The sequence below is a fragment of the Solanum stenotomum genome, chromosome 10 (genome assembly GCF_019186545.1).
Source record: "Solanum stenotomum isolate F172 chromosome 10, ASM1918654v1, whole genome shotgun sequence".
In the NCBI taxonomy this organism is placed as follows: Eukaryota; Viridiplantae; Streptophyta; class Magnoliopsida; order Solanales; family Solanaceae; genus Solanum; species Solanum stenotomum.
Genome location: NC_064291.1, coordinates 11,966,032 through 11,974,376, shown reverse-complemented (window position 1 = coordinate 11,974,376; position 8,345 = coordinate 11,966,032). Strand labels below are relative to the sequence as shown.

The 8,345-nt window shown below is 33.7% G+C and overlaps 1 pseudogene; it reads right to left on the bottom strand.

The window, feature by feature from the left end:
- Positions 1 to 557: 557 nt before the first annotated feature.
- LOC125842586 (uncharacterized) lies at positions 558 to 1,396 on the bottom strand (annotated as a pseudogene).
- Between the last annotated feature and the right edge of the window lie 6,949 nt (positions 1,397 to 8,345).

The following is an 8,345-nucleotide window of genomic DNA, read 5'->3' as shown; positions in this document are numbered from 1 at the left end:
GGTCTCTTTGTAGTTTAGCCCTAGGCCCAACAGCTTGGCCAACCTTTGGGCCGTCGGTGTTCACAACAATACTTCCCACCTCAAAAAGAACCTTGTCCTCAAGGTTTGAGTAAAGCATAAATCGTAGTAGTATCAACTCTGGAGTTGCCTGAAAGGCCAAAACAAACAGTCCCCTTGAGTTCTTTTCCCAATCCTTGTTCCGAGTGTTCATTTCCAAGTGAGTGTAACAGTAACTGAATTGCGAAGAAGAAGCAACTGCCAATGGAAGATTAGAAAGCAAAATGGAAAGATGTATACACCATCGTCGTCCTGGATCCCATACTTGAGTCATATAATTAACATACGTAGTGAAACAAAACGTGCCAGTAGATCCCAACAAAAGTAATGACTCCACATTCGGTGTATAACCTATAGAGTCAGGAACTTAGAATTTACTCCTGGATCCATACATAATCATCATGTGCAGTTCCACAAATAGTGACAAAAAAAAAAATCACATCATAATTAATTGAACAGTGATAAGAAAGACATTGATCATTGGAGGTATTGTCAATAAGACACGTGGATTTCCTAAAGATTTCCTTAAAGTCGTCCACAACTATGGTTGAACGATCCTTGCAAGCACAGTAAAATTTCAGCAAATAAGCAATCTATGGTACACTCAACACTATGGCCATACCTTCATCACATTCTACACCCCCATTTTATTTTCTATGCTTCACATCAGATATTCTTTCATCCGAATGCAATGGATCATCTAACGGCGCTAGGGTGAATACCTCGGGGCAGTAGTTATTTAACATTTCATCGAACATCTTGTGCGCATCAATTTTGATTGGGTATTCAGATTGCTTGACATAAATCTGAGGCAACAACGAATTGGATATATTGCTTCTATGTGGATGCACTTGTGCAAGACACGGAAAAAGTATATTTTGGTCACTAAAACCTAACAAAATAGCCTCAAAATGACTTGGGTACTCAGTCGGAGAGGTTACCTGCCACTGATTGGCCAAGCGGCCTTCCGGTGATTTGAGATGCCATTTACTGAAGCGAATCAACACTTTCGCAGCAAAGTGTTTCCACTCTGCCAATTGTTTGTTCTGAAAAAGTCATCGGTGCCACGTTAAAGCCGCTCCCTCTATATAGGGCGAGGCAAGATATAACTTGTGGTTTTTTGCAATTTCATAGAAATTAAAGTAGAGTTCTGCCAGAGAAATTTTAACTCTAGATTCTCGCCATAAAATCGTTGAAATTTCATCGTTCCAGATTTACTCGTAGGAAGGTTTCCAACCAACTTGTGTAACATTGAACGAATTTCACCGAGATCCTTCGGCCAAGTATCCTTCGCGGCCTTGATTGAATCTTCTATTGTTCGATATATTTGGTCCTCCATCGAAGACCTCTGGATGAAAGCACCAATGAAACAAACCCGAATTCTCAATACAGATATATTTATTGATAACCAAATTATACTAACAACACTTGAATTACAAAGAGATGTACCGAAATAACAAGTAGCTAAAGATAAAGATAAGAATGGGGATAAGAAGTTAAAACTTTAGAAAGAAGATGAGAGGAAAAGACAGTTTCTTCATAATACACATATTCTTTCCAAACCCCAGTTGACAACCATATAAACTCTATTCAACCTGGATCCCAAGCAAATCTCATATTGGGCTGTCTAATTCTTGGGTCTCTTTGTAGTTTAGCCCTAGGCTCAACAGCTTGGCCAGCCTTTGGGCCATCGGTGTTCACAACAGATTATTTTGCAAAAAGAGAATCATGCCAATTAGAAGGAGAAAAAAAATAACTACATGGGAAAGAACTAAATAGATTTTTTATTTATTTATGTAACATCCGGCAATTTGACATAACTATGAAGAGGCTTAGAATTGGAAATAGTCATTTTTGGAAGGAATTAAAAATCTGGAAAATTTGGTTAAGTATGGGAAAAAGTGAGTTTTTGGCCAACTTTGAACAGTTATAACTCCTAGCTCAGGATGATTTAGGCGTAGTTCCAGTTATTTTTACAAAGTTCGTGGAATGGTCTTTCCAACGCCGCCGAGTTTTCCTGATTCCGAGTTCGTATGAGGGAGTTATGCCCTTTGGAAGTTGGGCTGTTGGTAGGGCAGTTAACCCGATTTTGTAAGGGTATTTTGGTCTTTTCCCTAGCCTTTTCTTTTGGATATATATTAAGGTGTTAGACTGATTTTAAATCATTTTGTCCTTTTTAAAGTGAGAGTTAGGGCTCTTGATAGAAAAGGAGAGAAGAGGAGAAAGGAGAAGAAGAAGCAACTTCGTAGAGATTGTTGTGGATTTTGTCGGGGGTGATCCCTATTAAGGTATGTGAGATCATAGTGTTGGGTTGGTTCTCTCCCCCACACGCCAAACTCGTTTTAATATTCGAGAAAAGATTGGTTGTGTTAACTGTTGAAGTTTGTGGTTGTGTGTGTTGAAGTTGTTGGTTGTGTTGTTGAAGTTCCTTGTTATTTTGGGACATGTTTCCGGTTGTGATTTTGAGTTGAATCTAGTGTATGTTGAGGGGTTTTATGATTCTAAGTGTTTGGGGCTGGAAACTTTGAAGTTTAGAAGGTTTAGAGTGGGAAAAAAGAAGGAGAAAAGTCAAATTTTCGGGGAAAAGGGTTGGGGCGTCACGCCAGTCAGCGCGCCCCCAAAAGGGGCTCTGAAGCCCAACCCTTGGGGCGGCGCGCCTAGCAGAGCGCCCAGCAGGCCCCTCTGAAGCTTGAGGGCTGGTGCTCTGCGCCTCTCAAAGCGCCAAAGACGCCAAGTTTTCCCTTTCATTCCCTACTTTTTCATACATGTTCCTTGGTAATGTACCTATATTTTATAGTCCTTTTCCACACTCCAAGGTACGTCTAAACATCAAGAACTCATCCATAAACATGTGATCATATACCTTGAATCCATAATCCAATTCGAGGAAAGGTTGGATCAAAGTCAAGTGAAGTTAGAGTCAATCTTAGAAGTTAAGAAGTAAGTCAAAGCAAGTTTTTAAAGTTGTTCAAGAGTCTTTATTGAACGTTTTAACTTCATTTTAAGGCTCAAGTTTCAAGTCAAGCAAAGAGTATAGAGTTTCAAGTTAAGTCAAGAGTATAAAGTTGAGTTCATTTCTCAAAAGTTATTAGGGAACTAAGTATTCCCAAAGAAGTTTTAAAGAAATGTTTTCACATTTAAACAAGATTGGAAACTGAGATTTCCAAAGAGCCTTTGGGCTAGTTTTCCAAAAAAGAGTAATCGCTTTTTAAATGAAGCAAGAGAGAAAACTGAGATTTCCAAGATAGCTTTTGAGCTAAGTTTTTGAGTAATTATCTCAAATCAGCAGGAAGACATATGTTTTAAAAACATAAGAGCCAGTACATTTTTGGGAGTAGTATCGAGCACCGAATTGGGGGAGCATTCAAAGAACCCACAGCCCCCCATAGAACCATGTAGCCATCATGGGTAGAAGAGGTTCATACTTTTTAGATGAATCATTTTCAGATTACACTAGTGGATCCATTAGGCAGTTCAAGTCCTATACCTTTGGCCGGGTATAGGATGCTCTGGCAGCGTGAGGTTGATCGCTGTATCATCACTATATTATGTGATGGTTGTCGATTAGAGAAACTCCCACAAAAGTTATTGTATTTTTATATACATCAGATTATTTGTATTTCTATATACATCTCAGGCTTATTGTATCTTTGTATACACACAGAGTTTATAGCAGGTTTTAAACAACTTTTCTTTATATTGCACTTGTTTTAAATTGCATTATATTGAAATGAGTCAGTCAGGTTGAGTTGAGTTGAGCCAGGTAAGTTATTCAGTTTCTTCCAGAATTCTTTCTAGCCTATGTTGTTTATCTTTCCAGCTCGCATACTCGTACATTCAATGTACTGATGCCAGTTGGCCTGCATCTTATGACGATGCAGACACAAGTACCCAGGATCAGCATCTAGCACGCTGTTGATCCAGCTGACCACTCTAGAGTCAGTGGTGAGCTTTTTTGCATTCCGGAGGACTCGATTATTTTGTTCTCTTAATTTTGTTTTATTAGGATGTTGCGGGGTCTGTCCCAACATCCATCTCGGTGTTATAGAAGCTTCATAGACAGTCAATTAGTTAGTTAGTTTTGAGTCTTTCATCTATGTATATATGTAAATATTCTATTTTGGGACTCGAGTTGCCTTTTAGGCCAAATTTTATCAGTTAAGTTGTTTTATGTCCTTGCATTTCATGGATTTATTCTGTTGAGTTAGGTTTCCGCTGAGTTAAGAAAGTCAGGCCAAGGATTCGCTTGGGGCCAACAATGGTCTTCGAGTGCCAGCCACGTCCAGGGTGTAGGCTCGGGGCGTGACAATTTATGGGGTTTATATTTACATGACATTAAATAATTTATTTATGGGTTCATGATTACATGGCATAACAAAATAATTTAATTTGACATGTCAAATTTATTTTAATATTAAATATAGTTGAATAATTTTTGAAGATAAAAATTTTAGGTTGAGTGATTCTATTGATATAAAATAAAATTTACTGACACTATCAGTTAATTTTTTATAATTTAATAATTTTTTAAGATATTAACTCCTACTTATAGAGGGTCATGGTATTGGGTAGTGCTATTGAATATCAAATGTATCGTCTCGTTGCATTTTGGCACATAGAGTAAGTGTGATTCGTAGCATGAAATAAAAACATGAAATTTTAATTTTGTATTTCCAAACCTGTAAAATAATTGATACACAAGTGTTGTGTTTCATTACTATAATTCACCTATTCGAAAAATTTATATATTTTCTAGCTCTCACATAAAAAATATATAATGAAACTAAATGGAGCCGAATTCCATCAGTAGCATCTAGTGATGATATGGTGAAGTTGTTTGAATTCTATTTTTTTTTTGTAGAAATCTCTGCAAATATCGCTTCATGAATTGACCAGTTTGTGATTGTAATATTAATGGTGATGAGGACTCAGTCATCTTGTTCGTTTTCTCCTCCATTTCTCTACTTGCAAGATATATTATAGCTTTAGCCTGCATTTTAGCAAAATAGGATTATTAACAAAACAACTCATTTATCATTTATCAATTTTGACAAGGACATGTACAATGTACACACTCCACACACACATAGACAACTAATACAAACACCAATTTTTTTGTCGGCCTATGGACCATGCGCACAACTGTATAAGTCGGCCTTTTAAATTTATTTGAATATTTTATTTAGTTATTCGAACTAAGTCATTATATTCTAATTGAACACCTCATGAACTTCTAACAAAATATTTTAAATAGACACTTTCAGTTTCAATTTTGAAATATTTTTTGTTTGTATTCTCATTCGTCTAGCTATAAGGTATTTAAATAAAAAACATAAAGTATGTTATCTCTTTTGAATATATATATTTTTCCTTTGTATGCCAAATATTTTAAAGTGCTAGAAAATAAATTACAATCATAAGTAAAATATGAAGGAACATAATTTTTTTGATAAATAATGAGGTTACAATTCTATTTGTTCCATTGATTCTTCTATCTTGGTTATCTCCGTCATTCAAGGAATGAAGTAGCGTGTCTTTCGACTAGGATGATTCGAACCTCCTAGGGATTTATTTGATCTCCAAGAAAGAAGGATTTTGCGGATCTTCTTAAAATATTTAATTGTCAAGAAGAGTTCTAACATATCTTGATCTCTTTATAAATATCCAAAAATTTATGAGATATTCAATATTTCTCTTCAAGAGAACACATTACCATTTATATATGTATGATCTAGAGTTTAGGATAGAGTATCTTCCATGAACCCTAACTGAAAATTGGGCTCATCTTGTGGAGTCCCACAAAATTTTGATGGCCTGCCTCAATAAATTATAAAATCCCATATATTTTCTACTTCAGGTTAATGTGTATAATTAAACGAGATGACATATTTATATGATTTACTTAACTACCTCATAGACGAACAAACATACAAGAAAAGATTTTTTAAAATTTGAATCGAAGTTGTCTAATTGAAATATTTTACTAGGAATTGGTGTGTTCAATTGGAATAAAATTTAGTACGAGTGTCTAAATATTAAGACTAGTTTAAAGGGCTGACTATGTATTTAATCAACCTTTATACTCCGTAAGGAATTGGACCAGTCGTATATGATTATATGTAATTAGTTTATATGTTTCCAAAGATAATGGTGGGTAAGCATTACTCCCTCTGTCCCATATTATAAGTCACATTTTTCATTTGCACTTGCATTAAGAAATAATGTAATTTTACCCTTATGCCCTTATTTAATGTTTGCTTATGACAACTTTGTAATAAATGATGAAATGTTAGATTTCAAAAATATAAATGCATTTGGATGACTATTTAAATTTTACTTTTTGGAGCCAAATTTTTTCACCAATTGATCCAAAAAATTTAAAAAATCAAGTTTTTCCCACCTCAATTTTTCTATATGTTTTGTGTAAAATGTTGTTTTATATTTTTATATATAAATTCTTAAAAAAAACATGACAACATCACAAAATATTCAAACTCCATTACTTCAAATTGATCTAAATTTTCCTGTTGAATCTGATGTTATTGATAATGAAATTAGACGACAAATGAATTTTAGTTCTAGTTCGACAAATCATTTGTTTTTTTTTAATTTAAATGGTGGATAACTCCTTTATTTGGATCTTGATTTTTCTCAATTTGGCCTTCACATGTTTTGGTTGAGTCTTCTATTTTTACATCCTTTAAACTTTTTGAAATGTCATCTTCCTTGATAAAATTTGTTGAAGCTACAACTTTCAAGATTATTTTTTAATTTTTTTCCATCTGTTATTTTTAATTTGCTTGTCGATATTTTTTCAAAATCAGATTTTATAGAATAAGTAGTGAATAAAGAAAGTAGTTAATTAATGAATGAAGTACACTCCCAATGAAATTAATTACTTGTAGATTTCCTAGGTTAGTCAAAGTAAATACATTTTCAAGATTAATTAATTAATCAATCAAGGGTATAATGGGCAAAATATGATAATTTATGCATAAATTTTATAAAATGACATATATTGTGGTCTAACTATTTTTAGAAAGGGGTGACTTATAATATGGGATGGATGGAGTACTTAACTATAGTCTATAGATATCATGGTGTCTCGATGATCCATAGAAAATGCATTTTCTATTCTACATGAATTGATGATATTAGCCGAGTTTATTCCAAGTGTGGTTGATAGGAACCTTGCTAGTTGAGGACTTACTTTTAAGACAAAATAAACTTACTTTTTTTCTTGATTTTATGGTTGGTGTTACACTAGCAGCATAGTTGTCCAACAAAGATTGACTCAGGGTCAAGTGCGGCACCAAGTGCTAGTAACATCCCTAAGATAGGGTGTGACAATAGTCACCCCAAACCCTAATGTGAATGTGAATGTCACATGACTTGACTGTTGACACTCAATTTTGACCCTATGCAATTCGAGTTAATTATCGAGCTTCTTCAATTTCAGAAAATTTGAAATAATAATCGTCTTTGAAAAATCATAAAAGTATTTTAAAATCTTTCTCTAATTACTTCTATTAATTTTTCAGAAATATATATATATATATAAAGCTGAATATAGAAAAGTTGATGTGGCATCTCTCTATGGCCATCATTTCATTTTATATTTTTCCTCAATTTTTTTATTTTTTAAATTCATTTCTTAATATAATAATCTACTAAATACCTCTAATGCATCTATTAACCTACAATTAAAGAGAATAATGAAAAGTTTTAACATAAAGAATATATTTATTGTTGCAATAGAAAATGAACACTTGTAACGGTTTTGTAATCAACCAATTAAAAAAGTATAAAAAATTATGTAGGAGATCAAATAATTTGTAAGTAACTTGACAAAATGGAAGAATCATTGGAAGATAAGATTTACTACTTCAAGTAAATTAAATTTTGAAAAGTTTTACTACCTTAGATAGATCACATTTTTGATTTGTTTGTACAAATAAAACTAGGCTGGAGAGCACATATTCTGAAGGTAAATTGACAAAATGGAAGAATCATTGCAAGAGCAGATTTACTCCTTTTGGTAAATTGATTTTTTGCTTTATTTGTGTAAATAAATATTATGCAGGAGATGAAATCAAGAACTCATAGCAAAAGATGTTTTACTAGCTCAGATAAATAAAAAAATTGATTTGTTTGTATGCATGAATTCGTTAGAATATACCTGTGTAGATGTAATGACCCTCCAGGTCATTTTTAAATTAAAGAATTCATTTCATCGTTTAGAGCGTTCCTGTAGCGACCCCAAGTCATTTATGACTTGCTGGCACTGA